The following is a 24484-nucleotide window of genomic DNA, read 5'->3' as shown; positions in this document are numbered from 1 at the left end:
TGAGATCGTCAGGAGGTCCCAGACTACATTCATCCTGCCCTTGTTTTTGTAGAACATTTTTCATCTGGGGTACCCGTGAAGAGGCCAGAAGCCTGGGAGCTGGGTTCCCCACAGTCCTGGGTTACCGGGGAGCACACTTGGGCCAGTGCCAGGGCTCCTCCAGGGTGGCTAGAAGAAAGAACTTGGGCTTCCAGTCGTTTCAGGGCTGATTCAGACATTTGGCAAGTATTGATTGAGCCCCTGCTATAGGTGGATGGTGGGAATGTGTGGCTTTCAGCGTGTCATCCAGCTTACATTGCTCAGGGCGGGGACCAGTCACTGGCAGATGTGGAGGGATGTGCAGTGAGGGGCCTTGTGGACAGGGCCAGGCATGGGCCTGTACAGACATTCAGAAGAAATGGCAGCCACCCCAGGCCCCTGGATGGTGTGTATGCGGGGAGAGCATGGGAAGGAAGACTGTCCAGAGACTGTCCAGGGGCCTCTGCTGGATGTTAGCTTGCAGGGAGCAGTGTGGGCCAGGAACCAGGCAGGGCTTGGCCATGCCCGTGAACTTGGCCAGGGTGTCTCTAGGCTTGCTCTGGGTTTCCGAGGGCCTGCAGGGCACAGGCACGCTTTGGGGAGGCTGTCAGGCCCTGGTTCTGAGTCCCATCCTGTGAGCCAGGCAGTCTCTCTGGGAAAGCCCTGTAGGCAGAAGGGCAGTCCCGGGCCAAGTCTGGGCTGGCTGGCTGGGGGCTAGCGTCTGATTTCGAGATTGCAGTTTCGACTTGTTTTCTGCCTATGCACATAAACTGTGGTATGAACCAAATTTAAGGGAGTTTCATGAATGAAAAAAAGTCCAGGCTGTCTACGATAATTAACTTTGTGTGTAAAATTGAGAAAAGACTTCCGTATTGTAGCTGAGGGGCAGAACAGCTGAGTTTCACTCGCTGGACACCTGGGCTCTGCAGAGCAGGTTCTGAGGGCAGGGGACCTGGGCCCCAGTTTCTGAGCTGCGTGGGGGTGCCCCCCAACCCCTGGGGAAGGGGAGGAACGTTCATCGGGCCCCGGCTTGCCTTATTCATGCCATTGGCTCAGCTGAGCCCTGGGCCACCCCGTGGGAAAGGCACACCCTCCCTCACAGGTGGGTACGGCTAGGCACCCAGGGCAAAGCCAGGTGCCCCAGGAAACCCAGCTGCCAGCAGAACCAGGCGAGGCTGCCGCCTTCTGACCCCAGGCTCTTGCGGCTTCCTTGGGGCTCTGCTTCTCAGATTCTGAAACATTTGTTCAGCGAAGGCAGTTGGTGAATCATCCTAGTCAGGGTTTTTTTCCAGGAACAGGTGCACCGCCAGTGAGTGATGTGGTCTCGTTCAGACTGTGCTTCTCGTGCCTGCACTCATGGCCTGGGAAGGTCATACCCCTGGGCCTGTTTTGCACTTCTCTTTAGCAGTATGACAGGGGTGACCTCTGTGTGCTTGGGGGTGGCATGTGAACTGCCCCACAGGCTCCCATCAGCATTCAGAGAGGCCTCAGGTGCGGTGGATGTGGGGGTCTCGGACCAGAGAAGCAGCCAGCTGCTGGCTCGCTGGGATGCCCATGGCCCCAGAAGTATCTAGCAAATCATAGAGAGTTTAAAACATACTGCCATCTGTTGTTTTCTTCCAACTCCTTGCTTTGCCATTTATTATGTCTTGAAGATTATTTCATATCAGTTAATAAAGCAATCCCTGATTCTTTTAATAAATAACATATTTCTTTTTAATTCTTGAAATAACACTTGGGTGTTGTTTCTGTCTGTCTACCAACATGTATATTAATTTCTTTGTTCATCATGCTTTTTTATTGTAAAATATACATAACATAAATGTATAATTCTAAGCATTTTGAAGTGCACAGTTCAGTGGCAGTAAATATTTTCCCATTGTTGGGCAACCATCACCACCATCCATTCCCAGAACGTTTTCATCTTCCCGAACAGAAACTCCATGCCTAGTAAACAATCCTGTTTCCCTCCCTCTGGCTGCGGCACCCACCATTCACCATTCTGCTTTCTCAGCGAATCTGACTCCTCTGGGGCCCTTCTGTGAATCGACTTGTATCGTATTTGTCCTTTTGTGCATGGCTTCTTTCACTTGGCATAATGTGTCAGGGTTCACTCGTATTGTGGCATGGTCAGAATTTGGTTCCTAAAACTTTTAAGGATGAGCAATCCATTGTGTGCATACATCACATCTTATTTATTCCATCTCTTGGTGGACCTTTGGGCCGTCTTAACTTTTTGGCCATTGTGACTGACGCTGCTGTGAACATATGTGTACACACGTCTCTGAGTCCCTGCTTTCACATCTTTTGGGTATATACCTTGGAGCAGAATTGTTGAATCCTATGATAATTTTGTGCTTAATTTATTATTATTATTTTTTTTCATCCCACTCTGTCGCCCAGCCTGGAGTACAGTGGTGCAATCTCGGCTTCCTGCAGCCTCCGTCCCCCGGGGTTCAAGTGACTCTCGTGCTTCAGCCTCCCGAGTAGCTGGGACTACAGACGCCTGCCACCACGCCCGATTAATTTTTGTATTTTTAGTAGAGATGGGGTTTTGCCATGTTGACCAGGCTGGTCTCGAACTCCTGACCACAGGTGATCCACCCGTCTCGGCCTCCCAAAGTGCTGGGATTACAGGCGTGAGCCACCGCGCCCAGCCTTGTGTTTAAGTTTTTAGAAACCACCAAAGTGTTTTCCACAACACTGCACCATTTTATGTTCCTGCCCACCACGTATGAGGGTTCCAATTTCTTCACATCCGCACCAATATTTTTTTATTTTCCAATTTTGAAATAATAGTCATCCTAGTGAGTGTGAATGGTATCTTATTGTGGTTGTGATTTGTATTTGCCTAATAATCAGTGATGTTGAACATCTTTTCATGTACCTATTGGCCGTTGGCATATTTTCTTTGGATAAATGTCTCTTCACGTCTTTTGCCCATATTTGAATTGGGTTGTTTGTTTTTTGTTGTTGTGTTGTAGGGGTACTTCATATGTTATAGATATATAATCTGCAAATATCTCCTTCTATTCTGTAGGTTGTCATTTCACTCTCTGGATGGTGTCCTGTGGTGCACAGAAGTTTTTCATTTTGATGAAGTGCAGTTAATCTGTTTTTTGTTGCTTGGCCTTTGATGTCATATCTAAGAAGCCACTGCCAAATCCAAGGTCATGAAGACTTCCCCCCTGTGTTTTCTTCTATGAGTTTTATGGTTTTAGTTCTTATATTTAGATCATTGGTCTATTCTGCCTTAAGTTTTGCATATGGTATGAGGTAGGGGTTCAACTTCATTCCTTTGCCTGTGGCGATTTGATGGTTCAGCACCATTTGTTGAAGAGGATGTTGCTTGCCTTTAGCTGCTGTAAGGGAGCACGTGTCTTAGAGGAAAGATCTTGCTCATTTCTGAAGTTGTGCTTCGGAAGTGTCTGAGCTGCAGTTGTTCTTCCTTCCCAGGTCGGTGTAGACTCTGCTCTTCCTAAGCCAGGGCGCTGCAGCCATATTCAGTCTCTTGTTCTTTGGCTCCCATCCCTGCTGCTGCGTCCCTACAGCAGCACCTCGCCCACGCCCCCTTCTGTTATGGCCTCTCCAAGGGATGGCGAATTTAACAACAACTGACCAGGGTTTCCACAGGAGACAGAGAACAGGCTTTCTGCAGCGTGGGTTCCCAGTTGTGCTGACTGTGAGCTGTGGTGCCTTGTGAGTGGGGCTCTTCTGACCACCCTGTCACCACTTGCATCAGAGTCCTGCATGCTATCTGCCTGGGGGTCCTGAGCACGCTGGCTGCTGCACTGAAGCGGGTGGGCTGCTGAGCAGGAAGCCACAGCATGCCACGCAGGCACTTTGGCTTTGCTTGTCCCTGGAGAGCAAACACATAATGGCAATAGGCTTTACAGGGAGTAGGATTTATTTACTTTATCTGAAGGAGTTTAAAAATTGCTATTGTTCTCTTGGCTTTTAATTTTCACTCTCACCAGCCTTTCTGTTCAGGATACTGTGCGGTGAGGACCTCTTTCTCCATGTTAAGTTCGCACTGGTGAGTTGTGGCAGGATTGGTTTTCTCGTAGGATGGCTCAGGGCTGTTTCTTTCAGCTAATTGTGGCTACATTTTTGCCTTTGCATGTCCAATTTGGGTTTCAAATTCAGGATTGTCCAAGTACTCTATGTTTGAAAATATTTTCCAGAGACCCCAGATTTCTTATTTATGTGCGTTAGTTACTTTTTAATTTTTTCAGCTGCCTTCTAGTTTCACACCTTCAATTGTGCTAATCCTTCGCATTTTAAAAGTTACACCAGCCTTTGTCAGTGTTTCATCAGTGCATACCGTAGCGCATGTGGCCCCGTTCAGATGCACTTTCTGTGGCCTGGATTCTAGGGGAAGCAATAGAGGATATATTTCATTCTGAAATTTGCACTGTTTCTTTTTTAAGTTAAATATTTCAACAGCAATGGATGTTCTTGTCTTTTTTTAGAAAAAATAAAAATGAATGTTTTTGTGGCACTTCTGCCTGCTTGAGTGGCGGCGTTTTTTCCCTGTGCAGGCCCCCAGGTGTGTGTGACTGGCTGCCCCGGGGCCCCGTGACAGGGGATGCTTTTTGAGCTCTCACCGGCATCTTCCTCCTTAAATCCAGATTGGGCGGAGACATGAATTCAGCATTGCCTCTCCCATGTCCACACGTGAAGAAGCACTTTCCAGGCGCACACACCTAAGTCGTTGGCCGCGGGTTCTTGGAGGGCGTGGCCTGAGCTCCCAGACGCCTCCTCTCTCGCCTAGCACTGCACAGTGCCTTCCACACACAAGCTCTCCGAGGATCTGCCCCATTTATTGCTTTGATTTTGTTGGATGAAAGCAGTTGATTAAATAAATGGGAAAATACTCCCCTTCCCCAGTTTCAAAAGTTAAGATGTAGTCTTTTCTTTACTTAACATCCAACAATGCTGAAAGATGAAAGAAAGGAAAATGCCCTCTTTACCCCGCCAGACCACAGTTAGCTGGGAGGCACACAGTTCAGAGAAAGTCACAGGTGACATATTGTAGATTCTCAAGCAGGAGCTCTCTCTCTTTTTCTCTCTTTCCCTCTTTGTCTCCCCATGTCCATACCTGTACCTATTACGTACAAGATAGAACAGCAATGGGATTTTTTTGTAGCTCCGTAATATTTCAGTATTTAAAAATCCTCTGTTAATGGGACTTAAATTTTTTGTATAGTAAATAACACCTCAGCGAGCATTGTTGCACACGTGTCTTTATGTTTGGGGCTGGTTGTTCTTATCATGATTGTTTTGTTAGGATAAAGTCCAAGAAACAGAACTGTGGGGACAAGGGGCATGCGTGAGTCACCCTCATCATCAAGAGTGAGCTGTTTGTGGCACGTGCACCCCACCCACTATGGCAAGATGCCTCCACACACCCCGCAGCAGCGCTGGGTTTGTCTCAGTCACTGCAGTTCTTTCTGGGCTTCCCGAGAAGGAAGGGCCACAAGAGTCTGTCCAGGTGCTGGGGCAGACATTGGTGACGTCGCTTATCGAAGCCAGGAGTGGGGCCCTGGGTGTGGGGCCGAGTGACAGACCCAGGCTACCCGCACCGGGGCAGGATGAAGAGTCTCAAGAGTGCTTTCCTTAGGCTGGTTCCCGTCCACACACCAGCACTCAGCCAGTCAAGACACCTCTTGTGAGCATCTGCTACATGCCAGGCGGCTGTAAGCACTGGCGTCTACTGGTGAACCACACAGGAAAAGCCCCCACCCATTGCCACACCCAGTGCCAGTGGGAAAGTCAAACAGTAGATGGGTAAATAAACAACTACATAATGGTAAATATGGCTGGCAGTGATGGAGTCTGCCCTGCACAGGCACTTTGCTAAGTGTTTTCTACATATTTACAGCTGCGATCCCCACAACAGCCTGCGGATGGGTCCTACTAACCTTACATCATCCGTATTTTACAGATGAGAAAACAGAGGCATTGAGAAAGGAAGTCACTGGCCCAAGGGGCTGTGCCAAGCAACTGACTCTTAACCAGTGAGCTTGCGCTCTGAAGTGTAAGGCTTTACTCCCCTAAACTTGTCATTGCAAGGCAGTAGAATAGGATCTGGAGACAGGGAGCCTTCACTTCAGCAATCGATTGGTTGCAGGCTGAGCTTTCACTTCAGCCCCTGATTGGTTGCAGGCGAAGTCTTCATTCGCATAGGGTGTAACTTCACTTTGGCCTCTGATTGGTCAGGAGCCAAGTCTTCATTTACATAGGGTGTAACCAATAGGAAACCTCTAAAGGGTGCTTAACCCCCAGAAGATTTTGCAAGTGGGAGTCATGAACAGCTTGCTCTGGAGCATGCTCCTGCTCTGTGGAGTGTACTTTCGCTTAAACAAATCTGTGCTTTTGTTGCTTCATTCTTTCATTGCTTTGTTTGTGTGTTTTGTCCAATTCTTTGTTCAACATGTCAAGACCCTGGACGACTCGCAGTGAAGACCCTCCCCCGTAACAACCAGATGTGCCATCAGGGTTAGATGCTGCCCTGAGAATGATGAGGCCAGTGTCTAGGGGAAGTCCTGGTGTGGGCGGGAGCTGTGATGTTCTGTGCTCTATGGCAGGGCTTTGGAGGGCTTTGACTGGGCCAGAGCAAGTAACTATTAAATGTCAGACCTTAGAAGAAAAGCATCCTGTACTCTGACAGGAAGCAGCATGAGTTGGTTGTCACTAAAAGGAAGAACTTCTGAGAACCCCGCAAAGGACCCAGTTAGGTAATTGTTGAAAGCTGCTACTCCTTCAGGGATAATGTAATATTTTTCCAACATTTACACACGTTCACCTTATTTAAGATTGGCTCAAAACACAGAAAAATGTAAGCTAATCTTTTTTTTTTTTTTTTTTTTGAGACGGAGTCTTGCTCTTTCGCCCAGGCCGGAGTGCACTGGTGCTATCTCGGCTCACTGCAAGCTGCATCTCCCGGGTTCACACCATTCTCCTGCCTCAGCCTCCCGAGTAGCTGGGACTACAGGCGCCCACCACCACGCCTGGCTAATTTTTTGTATTTTTAGTAGAGACGGGGTTTCACCGTGTTAGCCAGGATGGTCTCGATCTCCTGACCTCGTGATCCGTCCACCTTCACCTTCCAAAGTGCCGGGATTACAGGCGTGAGCCACTGCGCCTGGCCGCAAGCTAATCTTATGAAGCTTAGAGTATCTTGATTTTAGAACCTGTAAGAGACAATAATAAAGCAAACGTTATAAGCACATTTTGTTTGTAAACGTAGGTTTAAAACCCTGAATAGAATATTGGGGAAAAGAGAATAACAGTACATTATGTAGTTATTCGTTATCAAAGGTTTTATTACAGGACAGTTGTTATACAAGGAAAGCGGTATAAATCATGTAAATATGAGAGAATGTTTTGAAAAATAAAAAAGATTAGATAAAATAATTATTTCAGTTTTCATAATTGATTTTAAAATACCCAAGTTGGAGAGAATATGTAGTTCTTACAAGTTGGGGATCATTTGAAAGCAAAAATGAATCTTTTTCATGGTTGGAAAACTCTAGAGGCCTTGTCTTAACAAGAGCTGTGTTCTGAGGTTGACCTTACGGTAGCACATGTGTTCAGTATGGCTTGAGGTGTCAGCAGTTTCATTAAGATGGGAAGAACCAAAATAAATTCACATAAAAAGACTCAAAAAGATTCAGAAAATTTTATAGATTATCGGAAACCCACTAGAATCATGGATTTTGTATTTGCCAATAATTAATAGCTAGAAAAGTTCAACAGCAAAATAGTTTTGATTAAAATACATATTTTTACATAACAGAAGAGTCCTACCAATTTCCTTATTTCCATATTTGGCAAATTTAGATTTACCTATGTCATTTGTCACAGGCTGGTGGAGAGCAGCATTCCATTCTCTATAATTCCTTCTAAATTTTTTTGTTTGTTTGTTTGATTTATCACTTTTTTTTTTTTGAGATGAAGTCTCACTCTTGTTCTCCAGGCTGGAGTGCAATGGTGCGATCTCGACTCACTGCACCCTCTGCCTCCCAGGTTCAAGCAATTCTCCTGCCTCAGCCTCCCGAGTAGCTGGGATTACAGGCGCCTCCCACCACGCCAGCTAACTTTTGTATTTTAAGTAGAGACGGGGTTTTACCATGTTGGCCAGGCTGGTCTTGAACTTCTGACCTCAGGTGATCTGCCTGCTTCGGCCTCCCAAAGTGCTGAAATTACAGGTGATTTATCACTTGCTCAGCCCGCTTAGTCATTCTCTTTTTATCCCCTCCACACGCATTTATTTTAAATTTTAATTATAAATCTCTCATTAAAGAATTAAACAACACATAGACCTTATCTGCATCATTTAAAGAAATACTATAGCAGTGACCGTGTGCTCTGTGAGACAGAGACCATTACAAGGACGTTTACATGTTTGCTTTTCATTCTGCTGTTTCCAAAAAAAAGTTTTTATCATACATGCACATGTTCCTAAACAATATGATTTTAGTTTTATGTTTTTGAACTTTATGTAAATAGAATTATACTATATGTTTTCTATTTCGTGCGTTCTTTTTCAGGCAGGACTGTTTTTGAGAACCATGTTTCTGCCTGTAGCTGTCAGTGACTGGTGTTCATTAGTGTCTTGCATTCAATTTTGTGAATTTTCACAACTTTGATTCATGTTCAGATGTGGCTGCTCTCAAACATGATGTTGTGGACATTCTTTTGTGTGTTTTCTGGCACGCGCAAACTTGGGCCTTTGCCAGGTCCCTGCCTGGGAATGGGAGTGCCGGGTCACGGGTAAGCTACTTTTAACTCTGCGTGACCTCCAGCACGGCCACACCGTCTTACACCTAGTGCCAGTGTCTTCGGGCTGACCAGGGCGCCTTGCTCGGTCCCGGGAGGTGGCCCTCACCTGGCCTGTGCCTGACCGCCAGCCTGCTGTGGCTGTCAGTGTCTTCTGACATGGGGCACCCATTTTTATGTTTGTTGTTGGTTTCGTTTTCTTAATCATTTGCAGAATTGAAATATCTGGGTGTGTGTGGCTTCCTTCCAGCAGCTAACGGGAGGCTGCGGCAGTGTGCTGCCTTCATTGTCACAGCTTCCTATGGCCACTGCTCCTTAAAGTTTCCTATATGTGGATATTACTTGCTTGCTGTTTCTTGTTGAATATCAGATATTCTGGTTTTTTGCTCTTACTTTTCTTCTGGAAGTAATATCCTTTGGAAGTAGTATCCTTTAGAAATTCCTGCAGAAGTTCCGTTTTTTGTTTGTCTGAGAGTTGCCTCCTTTCCCTTCATTGTTGAATGATCCCTCACAGAAGATGGTGCTGGGGAGGCAGCTGCTCTTCCCCAGGGCTCTGAGGATGTGATTGGTTCACTCAGTTCCACTGGGGCTGTTCTGTTCCTTGGCAGGAATCTGTTGTGTCTCTCTAGGTGTTTTGTAGTCTTAGTGTTCTACATTTTTGTAAGCGTTTTCACTTACCCCTGTTGATGTTTTTTTGGACTTCCTGAATCTGAAGATTAGTGTCTTCCAATAATAATGGGGAATTTTATTCCTTAACTTTTTTCTTTTTAACTTTTAATTTTGCTGTAATTTCAAACTACAGAAAATCAGCAAAAAATAGTCCAAAGAATTACTGTTTATTTATATGCATCCTTTTTTTTTTCAGAATCATTTGAAAGTTAGTGTTAGATGTGATGCCTTCCCCCAACTAATAATCCAGGCCATGTTGCCTCAGATAAGCGTGGTCACTCTTCAACTACGGACAGTGAGTGGAGTTGGAAAATAACAGCGAGCCGGCGTTGTTCTCTCATCTGTAGGCCTCATTTATGTTTTGCTGATGGTCTAGTGATGTCTCGTTATCAACAGCAGATGACAGGCCCTGCAGGGCATTCGATTCTCATGTCCTCCCCAGTCTCCTTTGCTCTGGGACAGTCTCCTCATCATTTTTATGTTTCGTGACATTCACATTTTGGAAGCGTAGGGGCAGCTATTTTGTAAAATGTTTTTCAGCTTGGGATTTCGGCATGTTTCCTCGTGATTGGATTCCAGTGATGCCGCTGGGCTTGGAGGCTACTGCAGTATTTCGTTGCTGCTGATGCTGCCCAGAACCTCTCAGTGAAGGTGATGCTGGCGGGTGTTTCCACTGTGAAGTTACATTGTTTCCTGCATAATTAGCAGGTATCTGGTAGGGAGATAATCTGGGACTGTGCAGACAGCCTGCTGCTCCCCGAGCACTGACCCGCAAGTCTCAGCATCGTTGATGGTTCTTTGTCGGAGTCTGTTGTTGTCGTGGTGGTGGCTATTGGTCATCTAGTGCCACCGTTCTTGCTACATTCAGGATGGGAAGCGCTCATTAACCTCAGGAGGTTCTTGGAAACTGACTTTTAAGTGAAATGGTCATCTAGTGCCACCGTTCTTACTACATTCAGGACAGGAAGCCCTCATTAACCTCAGGAGGTTCTTGGAAACTGACTTTTAAGTGAAATAATACAGAACAAAACCAAGGTTTTTTTTCTCACCAGTGCACCAGTGTTATAATCAAACGACTGTTGAAGGACAGGCATTGCTTGAGGACCCTCTGTCGTTGGCTTAAAGTTGCGGTTTCCAAGAACCTATGGACAACGTGAAATGTGGACTCCTGTAGTTAACTTTCTACTGTAAAGAGCTTTCCTTTCCTCCTTATTTATGTGTTTCCTTATTGTTTACTTATATTAGTTTGAACTCATAGATTCCTAATTTATTAACTGGGTTATAACCTTTTATTATCAATATCTATTCTGCTGCCCAAATTGTTCCAGTTTGGCCAATGAGAGCCCCTTCATGCTGGCGTTTCTGGCAGGTCCCTCCCGTTTTGGGACACTTCTTTACTCTCTTGGATACACAAAATGTCCTAATCTCTCCTGTACTTACCCTGCCCTGGCCTGGAATCAGCTTTTTCTCAAGGCGGCCTGGTTCCTTTCTCGGGGAATGCTATTTAGAAACCAGCTCTCAGCAGCCAGAGCTGTGAATAGATGTGTGTAGATCGGCCCCTGCACCCACACACGCCGGCCCCACCCACACACATGGCAGTTCACTTCCAGCCCAGCCTCACAAAGGCCACCGGCTGGCCTTCTCCTTTCATATTTGTTACTCCCTCCACTGACAAGGAGACGTGGAGCTCTCAGAATCCATCATGTACTTACTTATTTGTTCAGTCTCAATCCCAGAATACTCAGAGATTATTAACCTATGCCTCTGTGAAAAAGAAACCCCCAGCTAGAGTCCAGCAGTCGCTGAAGGCGTATGGTCCAGATACCGGGTCTAAAAGCCACTTTGGCAAACTCTTAGGCACACCCCACCCTGCCCCAGCGTGGTTGTTACTCATCTGAAATGGGGTTTGGTTATTTGTTTCTGTTTGTATTTCAGTTTAGAATTTTTCCCCCTTTGTACTTTTTGATTTTATTAATTTTCACTGTTTGATGATGTGAAACCCAATTGCAGTTTCAAAAGCCAGAACTGTGTAGGAGCAAGACTCAGAGAAGCGGGTCCCCTACCCCTGCTGTTCCCCTGTCCTTTCCACCCTGTCCCCACGAGCTACCCTTTCTTTCCTGGGTGGCCTTGTGTGCTTTAATTTGCCCACTTTCTTGCACGGAAAGAATGTCCTATAGGGAACTCCTCTTCCCTAGCAGCATGTCCTGGAAACCATGCCACGTCTGTCCACAGGCTCCTGCTCATTCCTGTGGACAGCCACATACACTCTGCAATTCATCCAGCCACTCTCTTACATAGGGCCCATTGGTATACTGTACAGGGTAGTGGTAGAGTCACAGCTCACTACAGCCTCCACCTCGTGGGCTCAAGCAATTCTCCTGCCTCAGCCTCCCAAGTAGCTGGGACTACAGGCCCGTGCCACCATGCCTAGGTAATTTTTTTATCTTTAATTTTTTTGTAGAGATGGGGTCTTGCTGTGTTGCTCAGGCTGGCCTCAAACTCCTGGGCTCAAGTGATCTTCCCACCTTGGCCTCCCAGAGTGCTGGGATTTACAGGTGAGAGTCACCGGGCCTGCCATCTGAGTTGTATCTTCAGAGTTGGTTTATGGAGTGATTTCTATCAAAAGATAAGTAGATTATATCATTTTGTTAGATTTTTCTCAAGATTTCCTGTAGGAAACTTATATCAGTTTGCATTTCCGCCAGTAGCGTCTGAGCGAGCCTGTTCCCACAGGACTTTGGAGTGGAGTGTATTACTTACTTGCTGATTTGGTAGATGAAGCATATTTCAGTTTGTAAGGGCCGTTTTTCTGTCTTTGCTTTTGGCTTTTCTGTTAGGCTTCTGGTCTCTGTTCACACAGTTTGTAAGAGTTCTACTGATGGAAGAGATTTTGGCCTTTATCTTTCATGTGTATTGCAAGTAACTGCTCACAGTTTGTCCACTGTATTTTGACATTCTTTCTCATGCTGCTTTCACCCCGTAAAAGGTTTTTCCTCCATGTATCAAACTTACTGTTTTTTTAAATGGCATCTGGATTTTCAGTCCTGGTTAGAAAGCCTTCCTTGACTTCCAGCAGATGTTTTCTTTGAGTGCTTGTACGGTTTCGTTTTTTACATTTGCATCCCCAGTTCGTTTGGAGTTTACCCTTGTGTATGGTGTTAGGTTTGGATTTAATGTTATCTTTTCCCAGACGGCGACCCAATTGTCTCCAGCACTGTTTATTAAAACATCCCTGTTTGTCCCAGTGGTTGAGATGGGCACCTTTATCCTGCCCTGGAGTTCCGTCTGTACTTCTGTTTCTGGACTTTCTCACTGTCACCTGGTCTGCCGGGTTGATGGTGTCTGTCGTGCTCTCTGAAGCGTAGGGGCTTTGAGGCGTGTTTTAGCATGTGGTTGGGCATGCTGGGTTTCATTTTGAATGTTTCTCTAGCGCTCGTGCATCGGCATTGCCCGTCGCTCTCCCATCATCTCTCTTCTTTCTTTCTGGGACTCTGATTACAGGTGTGTAAACCAAAAGTATCTGAGATAGGTCTCACTCAATTTAAAAAGTTTGTTTAGCCAAGCTTAAGGATGTGCCTGTGACACAGCCTCAGGAGGTGCTGACAACATGTGCCCAAGGTGGTCGGGGAACAGCTTGGTTTTATACATTTTTAGGGAGACATGAGGCGTCAGTCAGTATGTGGAAGATGAACATTGGTCCAGTCCAGAAAGGTGGGACAACTCGAAGTGTGAGGCTTTCAGATTATAGGTAGATTTTAAAATGTTCTGATTGGCAGTTGGTTGAAAGAGTTATTATCAACACAAAGGAATGTCTGGATTATGATAAGGGGTTGTGGAGACCAAGGATTTACCATGCAGACGAAGCCTCCGGGTAGCAGGCTTCAGAGAGAATAGACTGAAATGTTTCTCATCAGACTTAAAGAGTCTGTTCTATCAGCAATTCCAAAAGGGAGGAGGGTATCATGAGGCACATCTGGCTGCCCGTCCCCATCACGACCTGAACTAGCTTTTCAGGTTAATGTTGGAATGCCCTTGGCCGAGAGGAGGGGTCCATTCAGACGGTTGGGAGCTTAGAATTTTATTTTTGGTTTACAGATGTGTGTTAGCATATCTTCCTCTGTCCTTCCAGTCCTCTAACATCTCCAGCTTTCTATCTCTTTACCTTTATGTGTTGCATCCTGGTTTATTTCTTCCGTGCTATTTTACTGTTCACTAATTCTCTCTTCAGCTCTATCTATTAATACTTGATTAGTTAACTCACTCATTTAGTTTTAAATTTTAATGATGACAGTTTTGTTTCTACAAGTTCCATTTGGATCATTCAGATCCATGTGACACTTCTGATAGTTATTAATAATAACAGCTGAGACATCTGTCTCCTTTCTTCCTTAGCCTTGCTCCAGGGAGAGTGCGGGCTCTTCTCATCCCCCTTTTTGGCAAATGGGAAGCTAAGGCACAGGGAGGTTGAGGAAGCCACTAGGTTTGTACAGTCACTAAGTGACAGGATCCAGTGGCCACTAGCTCCAGCCTGACCCTGGATGACCTCTCTTGTTTTGTTGAGTGTCCTTGCTATGTGTTTTGGGTCAGTGCCTGATTTTCCTACAATTGAGGTCTTTCCAGGACTTACTCCCGCTACCCATGGTTCTTGATTGTGACTTTATGTCCATCCTTCTTGGATGTTTTTTTGAGGTTCATACCGTGTTCCTCTAGAGAAGGTTTCTGCCTGGTGCTGGGAGGTGCCACCTGGGACATGCCTGTGTTTGCAGGTGCCAGGGATGCTCATCAGGCCTCATGGGTTGTCTGAATTCTCCCCAAACCATTGCGAGGGGTCTGGGATTATGAGTTCTGAGGGGAGTCCTCTCTCGATTTGACCCCTTCTAGCCAGCATCAAGCCCAGGCCCGGATGTGTCCCTTGCAGGCCTGTCTTCTGGCTTCCCCTGCCAAGGGAACTACAGCCCCTCCCCACGCACACTCACAGGGACGGTGCAGTGGTAAGAGGCAGTGCAGGTGGCTGCCCCAGGACAGGCCCTGGGCTCCAGGCTGGCTTTCGTGTTCTATTCGCCCTGCCTTGAATTCCTGTCTTTGGAGTATATTCCTCACTCTTCAGCCAACTCAGCCCTGAGTATAATTAGACGTCTCTAAAAGTGCGTGTGCCATATTGCCAGGCGTGAAGGCTTTTCTGAATCTTCCTTTCTGTCACCAGTGCTGTACGTTGGCTTTCTTTTGAGGCGCTTATTTTCATAAGAAACTTTCTCTGTGTCCTTAACTTCCAGCAGAGAGTCTGGGAGATCGGGGGGTCCGGAGGTGCTGAGGGCCTGACCAGCTGTGTTTGCGAAGTGCCACGGAAAACTGGGATGATTCTGGTCATCACCTCTCGTGGGGTTAGGAAGAGTCCAGCCTGCGGTATCAGTGCTCGGTGGGATGGCCGGCCCCCGATTGGAGGAGCGGGCTCCGGGGCAGCCTGGGGATACTTGGTTCTAATCCAGATCCTCACACTCTTTGGGGAGGAGACCGTTTCCAGCAAGTGAGTGTCCCTTGGGTTTCTCCTCAAAGCCCCTTCGAAAATTAGTCCCTGGCTGCTGCAGGGACATTTACATCAGCGCATTTTGTCAAGTACTTTTGTTGCTTTCCATTAAGAGCATATTTAAAAATATGAAATGAATTCAGGCAGAAGCCAGGCTCTGCCGCTGAGAACATCTGTGTGCTGGTGAGAGGGAGAGACTGGGCGGTGGATAACGGGCCGCAGCTTCCTCCTCCGCCACCTCGGAACGCCCCCGGGGAGGCACGGGACAGAGCCCAAGCCTGAGTGAAGCTCCCCGGCTGGGGGAACACCCTGCCCCAGGCTGGCCACCTTGACTCCTTGCTCTGCAGGCTGCCCCGGGCACCTTGTCTGCCTCCCGTCGGCAGCCAGTGAGAGGAGCGTGGGGCCTGAGAGCATTGCCTGCCTGCTGGCCGGCCGCCCCCACAGTGCAGAGCCGGAGCGGTCTTCAGAGGCTCCGGGTCTCCCTCTGCAGATGAAGACACTGGGGGAACGTGGCCTGCCCTCAGTCAGCAGGCTCCCCTCTCCGTGTACCAGGCTAGTCTGCCGGCACCATGGCAGCTGGGCCACCACCACATTCTGCCCTCAGTGCTGCGGTGCAGTCGAGGGGTGTGCCTTGGAGGGCCCATAGGAAGACCAACTTCATATCCATGGGACACGCTGGCAGAACGCCACAGACCTTGTTCCGGATGCAGTGTTCCGTTTTTATGAAGACAAGTGTGGATGTTTTCGTTTCGCTGGACGCGTAGAGGAAAGGTGACTTGGCTTCTCCTGAAGCCCAGCAGCCCATTCTTAGCGTTTGCTTTAGAATGGAGGACAGTCGGGGACATTTTCCTCATGAATTTCACCATCATCTGGCTTTGGCCTTCTTTCCAACAATTGAGGAAGAAAGGGCCTAATGTGGAACTACGTGCGTGCGTGCCCTGCGTGTGGGCTCCTGCGCCACCACCGTGCAGTTGGGGGTGGGCAGCAGGCCTCTTGGCGGCAGCCGGTGTCCTTCTCATCTTCCCTGTCAGGTGCTAGGAGCCCTGGCACCAAGGCTGTGGTGATGGTACCGGGGGTCTCTTAGTTGGGAGGGGCTGCATTTCCTCTGTAGCGTGGGTGGCTGGCCGGCCTGGTGTCCTGCCCTGCCCAGGGGTGCCCCCGCCCGCCCCTCCTTCCAGGTTGTAGTGTGGTAGGTGGCACCTTGGTGTCCAGTGTTTTGTGATGGTGACAGTGATGTCAGCGCCGAGGTTCCTCAAGTCTAAACTGAGATGATCTGGTGTGATTTTTCTTGGCTTTCAATTTTTGGGTAAGGCTTTTAGTGGGCATTCTTCTCTGTTTCCCCTTCCTCATGTTAGTCTAGGGCCCCAGGGAACCACAGAACCCCTGCTCTGGGAGGAACCTTTAGAGGAACCCGTTCCGAGCTCTTCCTTTCACAGGAGATTGCTCAGAGCTGCCCCATGGGCTGCCCAAGGCCCCTTAGGTCAAGGACCCTGCTGGCTCCGGTCCAGACTTCTCCCTGCCATGTCACCGTGAGGAAGCACCGCCCCATCACTGTTCCATGATCATTGTAACACCTGCCACTAAAAAGCACGGGAGCTTCGTGTCAGAATGTAGTTTAAAATGTGTTGTAATGTTTGCTTAGAACAGAAACTTGAAGTTCTGTGAGAAACGGAGTCCCGTGTGTGTGGTTTTGGAGGGGCTGAGCTGTCCTTTCCTGTCATGGGTCACAGTGTCCCTCTCCCCCTCACCCATGAAATAATGACAGCGGCCTCCATTCCTACAAAGTCCTCAGTCGCGGGTGCTGTTTTATATCATAAATCTGTCATCTTCAACTGGATGGTGTAACACTTGGATTCTACATTTCCCGGATGCTCGGAAAGGAGTGCCAGGAGTTATGTGTTCTGCGGATCAGAACAGCTGACGCCGGCTGAGGACACTTCATCCACTGTTTGCTCGGCGCTTGACAAATGCTACCCGGTCTAACGGTGAGCGTCGGGTGTCTCTGGGCTTGGTGCCTGCTTGTGCCACACATCTCAGTGCCATACAAGACCAGCGTGCCAGTGACACAGCAGGGGACACGCGGAGTTCAGGCTGCTGAGAGCTCGGAAGGGGCCAGTCCATCCCCCTGGCCCTAAGGCTGCAAGGCTCTGCCCTGGAGCTGCAGAGCTGACACCTCACTCTGCGAGGTTGTAAAGTGGAGCTGATGCTGCTTGACCCCACAAAAGCTCACAGGCCTTTTAGGTGCCTGTTAATGCTGGAATGAAACCACAGGTAGCCAAGAAGACCTGCCTGTCAGACTGTGACCGCGCAGATCTCAGCCGAATGTTTAAAAGGCGCTCTTTGCAGTTTTGGAATCGTGGCGCTGCTCTTGCTTAGTATTAGGGCTCAAGCAGGTTAACGTCAGGGTTCATTTTCTTAAATGGCCGGTGGCCGTGGTGGTGTTGGACGTGGCTAACCTGGCACAGGGCAGCAGAGATCCAGGTGTCAGGCCAGTGGAAGGGTTGAAGCCTCTCACCAGCATGTCTGTTTTGGAGGGAAGTGTTGGACATTGAGTGAGGCCCCTCTGCACTCAGCGACCCTGCCCTGTGCTCCCAGACCCAGTTTTGGGTCTGCTTGGTTGGCATCAGGGTCCTGGCCCTTTCTGTGTTTTGGGACCTCTGTTTGCTTATCATATTTGCATCATTGCCTTTACTCCCTGGGTGGCAGAGGGGGGAGCTCCTGAAGCCATTTAGCCCTGCCAGCCTGGAGCTGCCCTTGTGCCTGTGCTGTGTTCTTTCTGCCTGGCAGTCCTGCCCTACGCAGTCTCATGGAGGCAGGGCTCATGGGAGGGGCCTTCCCTCGGCCCCAGCCATTCCCCTGGGAACATCACACTGTCTCACAGACACACTGTGACCATTTTCTGTTGAACCTACTCTGTAAAACATTCTCTATACTTGGTTCGGGGGGAGCAAAATCCAGAATCTGCTAAACACCAATGCTGTCGCTCAGAGTTTGTGTATCTGCTGTCTGCGGAGCTCTGGACCAGGCTTGAGGGATGCCTGGGGTTTCCACCCACGTCTGGGGCAAACCAGACCCCCAAGTCACTGACATGTCAGTTTTTCTACTAATCACGTTGGCTTTGGCAGTTCTGTATATAATAAGAAGTATTGTGTTCTCACTTGCACTTGGGCAGAACGGTTCACTCCAAGGCTGAATGACTGCCACGGACCATTCCCCCAGCAGGGGGTCCTGGGGTTTAGTGGTTTGATTCTGAGCACCTCTACGCACAGAGCCCCTTAGTGGGTTCCCTAACTGGACGGCTAACCCTGCTGTGGAATCTGACTTTTTCTGGACCGAAGAGGACAGGCTGCTCTGGAGAAACTCCTTGGGCCTTGTGCCTGATGCTGGCTCGGGCCACCCTGGCCACCCTCCCTTCATGCCCCATGGGACCAGGCAGCAGCATGGGAGGGGGCAGCTTCCAGAACACCCTTCTGCTAGGGGCTCCTGGCCTCCGTGCTGGCACGGCCACATCCATGGTCTGAGTGTGTGGTTGGAATGTTTTATCAACACCAGTCCTCACAGCTGCCCCAGATGAGCGAAGGGGAAGGGGATGGTGTGTGGGGGGATTGCCTCCCTTGAGGCCCCCCAGCTCCCAGGATGCTTGCTGGCGGAGCTCTGCCTGCGGTGGAGGCCCTATGACTTGACCTCCGTCTTCTCCCTGGGCCCCTCGCTGGCCCTCGCTGGCAGGAGCTCCTGCACGCCTGTAAGGCCAAAGCCTCCCGCCAGGTGCAGAAGTAAATGCAGGCCGGAGATAAATCGTATTTCCCTCTAACTCGGATGTGGAGTGAGAGGAAGGAAGCAGGAGTGGAGCTGAGTGTTAGTGAGAGGTGGCTGAGAAGGCGGGGTCCCGCTTCTTGCTTCCTTGGGCATTTGCTGTAGGTGCTGGGTTTCAGCCTGGAAGGGTGCAGCCTCTGCACTAAGTCTGGTTTGGTGAACGTTCATGGCCCCCAATATAAACAGTGTTCTGGACGTTCTTTGTGACTCTCGAGCCGAAACACTGTGGTGATCTCTCGTATCATCTGCTTGTTATGTAATGTGACAACATGGATATGAAATAGAAACCAGATGTCAGGGTGGAGCGGCTGAATTCTTCCCCAGCGAGGCCGCCGGGAGAGCAGGACTTGGGTTTCTCCTGAGTTACGGCGCCGAACGCCCTCAGAAAAACGCCTTTGGAGCAGTTTCTGGGATTAAGCGAAAGTCTGGGCTGAAGGTAAAGTACCAAGTTAGTACGATTAACTCTTTTTTAAGAAACTTGTAAGGGATTTTCTGTGCTGTTATGTAACTGCTCAGTGTCTTCCAGTGAGCTGGCGGCTTGTTATCAAGAATCCGTTTAGAATGTTTGAATTCAGCCTCTGGGGGAGCTGGGAGCATTGTGCCACCTCCAGGGGCCTGCAGCGTGCTTCCGAGGGCTTGGGTGTAGAGGAAGGGGAACCCATCTTTTGCCTGTGACAGCCTTGCCCTTGGGTCTGGGAGCAATGAGGACTCGGAACGTGAGCCCCCTGCTACAGGTACAGGCCCTGGGGGAGTGAGGGCGCTGGCGGACAGCAGTCTTGGCACTTTACATTAGCAGATTCGGAGTTTCTGCAGCGGCTGAACCCCTGCACTGGGCTGGAAGGGGGGACACCCGGAGGCCTGTTAACCACACTCTGCCTGGACTACACCATGAACATAGATCTTTGTGCTTTTGAAATACAAAAAAACGAGCTCACCTAGATACGAAGTGTGGTTCCGGAAGCAGTATCTGGCTGTGGATGGAGGTTATGTATTCCACCAACGATATCTTCATTATTGTTATTTTCCTTTGGTAGCTGATCTTTCAGAAAGATCTGCAGATTCCTCACTTTGCTAAGAAGACTCTCTGGAAACAGGAAGCTAAGGAACTCCTCACTCCCAAGTTGATTACAGCCTCATGGAAGTGTGGAATTCTTATTAGGAAAGCCTGTTGCTGAGTGCCAAGCAGGTTATCCTCTTGTCCCGTGTCACCAGGGGGCTAGCTTGATGAGGAAGAAAGTGACCCTGGCTCCCTCGTGTCCCCAAGGCAGTGGACTCCCCCCGGGTCTCTAGCTCTCTTGTCCCTAAGCTGATAGCTCATCGTCAAGGAGGGCTTCCTGCACGCTGACCACCCCCATCTCATAGATGAGGAAGCTGGGGCCCAGGGAGGGTGAGTGATGGGGTGTAGGAAGGGCGAGTGACAAGGCCCAGAGAGGGCGTGTGATGGGCCCAGCTCTCACCGTTGGGGGTGGGATGGGCCATCCTTGGCTCCTCGCAGCTCGTTGCTGTGTGGCCACTCATTGCTGTGTGGCCGCTCACTTTGAGGGGGATGGGGACACTGCTGGCTGTTGCTGCCGGGCCTTGTGTTCCGTTTTCAGGTGGAGATCAGGAATTCTGAGATAGCAGCAAAACGTGATGTGGCTCGGGGTGCGTGGAGACGTGTGTGACAGTCCCCAAATCCACAGTGGCTGTGGGGTGGCGTTTCAGGCTGGGAACCCCTCTGGAAAGAAAGCACGAAACACTCCGACATCCTCATTCCATTTTGCTTGTTCTAAAAGAGAACTTGAAGAAAATCATCCCAGCAGTGTTTGCTTAGACCAAGTGCGGTCATGAGAACGTCGTCTGAGTGAGGAGGGCTTCTCTTGCACGCATTTTCTTGAGCAGGAGTTGTCGTTTGGCTGTTTGGAAAACCAAGTTTAGGGTCCCTGGTGAGTCTGCGAGGTCCAGGAAGCAGAGACACTCACTTTATCTAGGTGAGAGGACGGAGCTGCAGAGATGGGCCTTAGTGACCACTGGGCCCTCGTATCTCTGGCAGGTCCCTGATTGGTGGTGGGAGGGGGGTTCCCTTTTGTAGCCACTTGGTCTTTTGACAGCTTGGGGTACCCATCCTTCAAGCCCCTCTCTCCTGGGGCCCAGTGGCCGCCTCTGGGCATCACGGGGAGCCACTCTTGTGTCGGGGCCTCCGGCTCCTCGGCTCTCTGCTTCTAAACAGAACACCCTCTTGTTGCTGAAAGTAGCCCATGGTCCCCCGAGGGTCCTGAGCACAGCCCCTACTCATCTGAGGATGACCATTGGGGCACGGAGCCTGCCCCAGGCCCTGGGCTTTGTGCCCAGGGCTCTCTTCTCCCTCCCTGTCAGGGTTTCCAGACCCCTCGTGGGCACCCAGGATGGAAGGCAGGCACAGAGCTGGAGGGTGTGGCCTGAGATGGGCCATCCGGACGACTCGGGCCTCCGGGCTCACCAGAGTGCTGAATGAAGGCCGGAGGGCGAGAGTGGGAAGGATGGTGTCACCCACCCTGCCGGTGGCCCCTGTGGTCCTGCGGCTCCTGCTGCTTCTGGGTTACCCTGGGCCCAGGGTGCAGGCGCCCTTGGGGAGGTGCACACAGGAGGCTCAGGCCCTCCTTGGACACTCCTGAACGCCCCCGTGCATCCCTGCAGCTCCTTCCAGAAGGTTCTCTCGATCCTGTCTGGCTCCTCGGGGGTGTGTGGGAAACCAGGCCAGGGTCTCCCGGTTATTGGCTGGGGTGGGGTCCTGCCTTCGCCCCTTAGCATTCACCCCCTACCCCTTTTCACCATGTAAAACCCTGTGGGCCCTGGGCCCTGGATGCTCTGCGCCCGAGGACCTGGGTTCTGCCATCACCTGGGCAGTGTGGGGGGCATATAGGGGGCACATGGGGGCACGTGGGGCACCTGATGTAGTGCCTGTGTTTGACCTTGTTTAGGTGAAGAGCACCCTTTCCAGCTTACGTTTTGCATCATGACCGGGAAAGGTACGAAACGAGTGTGTTGGGGCCCGGATGATTTGATGGTTCTACGGGCCGAGTATGGGACACAGGATAGCTTGGCCCTGGGTCAGGTATTAATCAGTCCTTGCTGGCACCTGGGCAGGGACACATCCGTGGAAGGGGCCTGGCCAGGTGGCCTCTGAGGTCCTCGTGTCCACTGGAAGGCTGTGTCCTCTGTTGTAGTCACTGACTTGCTGGACCTGGGTGGGAGCTCACCCACCTGTGGATGGGCCAGGGAGCTCCTGGAATCACTAGAAGGATGAACTTTTTTTGCCTTCTAAATGTATGAAAAGATGGGACATGATAGGAAAATAAGTGGAAGTCAGATCTATTCAGGAAAATGACTTCCCAGGGAAGAGCTTGGGTGCCTCCAAACCCAGAATCTTCGGTTTCTAGAAGCAAGGCTGACCGAGGTGGGCAGCATTCTTTGGGACCTTGAGTGATCAAGTAGTTACTTAAGTAGAGTGTTTCTCATGTGAAGCCAGGCAGTCTAGGACACTAGGATCATTTCAGCGTGGGGGAGACGCAGACACTGTGCTTGCCCAGGGTGCTGCATTCATCCGAAATGCCGGTGGCTACCAACTCTTTGTCGCAGTTCCTGCGTGGTCTCCTTGAATGCTGTCAGATTCAGGGCCCGTGTGGGCAGCGGCAGCCTCGTTCCCAGTCGTGTTTAGGGAATGGGGTCAGAGGAGTACTTGCTAAAGCTTCCTGTGTGCACGTGTAATTGTGTGTGCATGTGTGTTAAATAAATGTATTTCAACTCGAAATACACACTTCGTGGCCATCAGTCTAGGGATGGCTAGAATTTAGTCACTAAATGAAGCTAAGCCGCACCGTCACCAATAATGTGAACGTGATTAAAAACCACACCCAGTTCTTACTCATTTACCTACAAGTCTAGAAACTTTTAGAACTTATTTCACCATTAAAATAAATAGTTTTTTAAAAAATATACAACAATAAGGAAAAATTTGAAAGCCTCTTGCCCCTCCGTCCCAGGCCTGACAGAGTGGCTTCCACAAAGAAAGAGGCAGAAGCCAGGGCCGTCTGTGCCTGCAGGACGCTGTTGGGCCCACAGATGACCCAGACTCCCCCGTAATGGAGCCGCAGACCCACAGCGAGCCACTCGCACCAGGCTCAGCCAAGCTGACAGGCCAGCGGAGTAAGGAATGTTCCCTACCATTGTCCAGAAAATGTAACGAGGGTGAAGGTGTGCCAAGCAGACTCCCCGTGTCAGCCCCGAGGCGCCTGCCATCGCTTTCAGAAACCTGACTACCAACCTGGATGAAAACCGACTGCTTGGTCATGGCCATGCAGTTAGAAAACACAGCAGCAATCCTCAGATGAGTGTGGCCGTATTTGTGTTACTCAAGCTGCTTTGTCATCTGCATTTGAAGAAACGTGGTGAGCCTCCTGTGTGTGCCCATGTGGCAATGGGCACCTCTGTCCCCTGCAAAGGCTGTCTAAGAACACAGAGCCTGCAGTACAGGCCCTGCCTCCTGACATGCCCCAGGCCCGCTGGAAGAAAGCGCGGGACTGTCCTATTGACGTGGGGAGGGGACGGCTAGACTCTGTGATGCTCACTGTGTTCTCTGCTGGGCCTTGTGGCTCCCCACAGAGACCCTGGGTGCCCAGTCATTCGCGTTCTCCTGTGTGTGTGTATATATATTATATATACATGTATTTACTAACTTTAGAAAGCTCCCCAAGGGGGCCTTGTTTCTGCTTGGACAGTCAGCGTCCATAGCGTGTCATTCCTAAGCTCCATTAAGGAGATTCAGAAGCAAGCAGTTACCCCCAGAGTCTACAGGCTGGGCACAAGGGTCACAGCTTCGTTGAGAGCTCCTGACCCCAGGAGCCGAGGGTGGGACACGGTAGTGTTTACAGGACCTGGCAAAGGGGCACTGCCTTGTGTGTGAGGTTTTTTCGCCAGTCAGTCCCTTTTAAAAACAGCATATCTTTTGAAGAACAAGAAGTTTGCGCAGGCATAAGCAACTCACTTTGCACGTGGAGCTTTCAGGACGTTTCATGTCTGTTATGTTATAGCCTCTATCCTCATGGGGGCTCTGAGTTCAGCAGGGCCTGAGCTGTTAATCTGCTTTTTCAAATTATTAATAATGAAAGTAACATTATGCCACCACCTGGTATCATTTCATGCTTTCTATGTGCCTGGTGTTTACACGGCTTATCTCATTTAATCTTCCCAGCATGTAATAAAAATATTGCAACAGGTACCGCTCCTGTGTGGACTCCTTCCCCGAGCTCACACTGCTTGAGGCCTTCCCAGCTCTGGGCTTTGTGTCCTGTGTGGACTTCTTCCCCGAGCTCACACTGCTTGAGGCCTTCCCAGCTCTGGGCTTTGTGTCCTGTGTGGACTTCTTCCCCGAGCTCACACTGCTTGAGGCCTTCCCAGCTCTGGGCTTTGTGTCCTGTGTGGACTCCTTCCCCGAGCTCACACTGCTTGAGGCCTTCCCAGCTCTGGGCTTTGTGTCCTGTGTGGACTTCTTCCCCGAGCTCACACTGCTTGAGGCGTTCTAGCACTGGGCTTTGTGTCCTGTGTGGACTTCTTCCCCGAGCTCACACTGCTTGAGGCCTTCCCAGCTCTGGGCTTTGTGTCCTGTGTGGACTTCTTCCCCGAGCTCACACTGCTTGAGGCGTTCTAGCGCTGGGCTTT

The 24484-nt window shown here is 49.7% G+C and overlaps 1 protein-coding gene across 15 annotated transcripts in view; it reads left to right on the top strand.

Annotated features, from left to right (window-relative positions):
* Positions 1 to 24484, top strand: part of HDAC4 (histone deacetylase 4) — a 352613-nt gene that overhangs the window by 72998 nt on the left and 255131 nt on the right. Inside the window, exon 1 of one of the 15 annotated variants that reach the window (XM_055380658.2) lies at positions 17105 to 19244. The exons of 13 other annotated variants lie outside the window; for them this stretch is intronic. The gene's annotated coding sequence lies outside the window, so the exon portion shown is untranslated. Of the gene's footprint in view, positions 1 to 17104; positions 19245 to 19470; positions 19543 to 24484 lie in introns of those variants that run through there. One more of the 15 variants, XM_055380661.2, reaches the window with a different exon arrangement.

The sequence above is a fragment of the Gorilla gorilla genome, chromosome 11 (assembly GCF_029281585.2).
Source record: "Gorilla gorilla gorilla isolate KB3781 chromosome 11, NHGRI_mGorGor1-v2.1_pri, whole genome shotgun sequence".
NCBI lineage: Eukaryota > Metazoa > Chordata > Mammalia > Primates > Hominidae > Gorilla > Gorilla gorilla.
The sequence above is the reverse complement of the archived record's forward strand: the minus strand, read 5'-3'. Positions and strand labels throughout refer to the sequence as shown.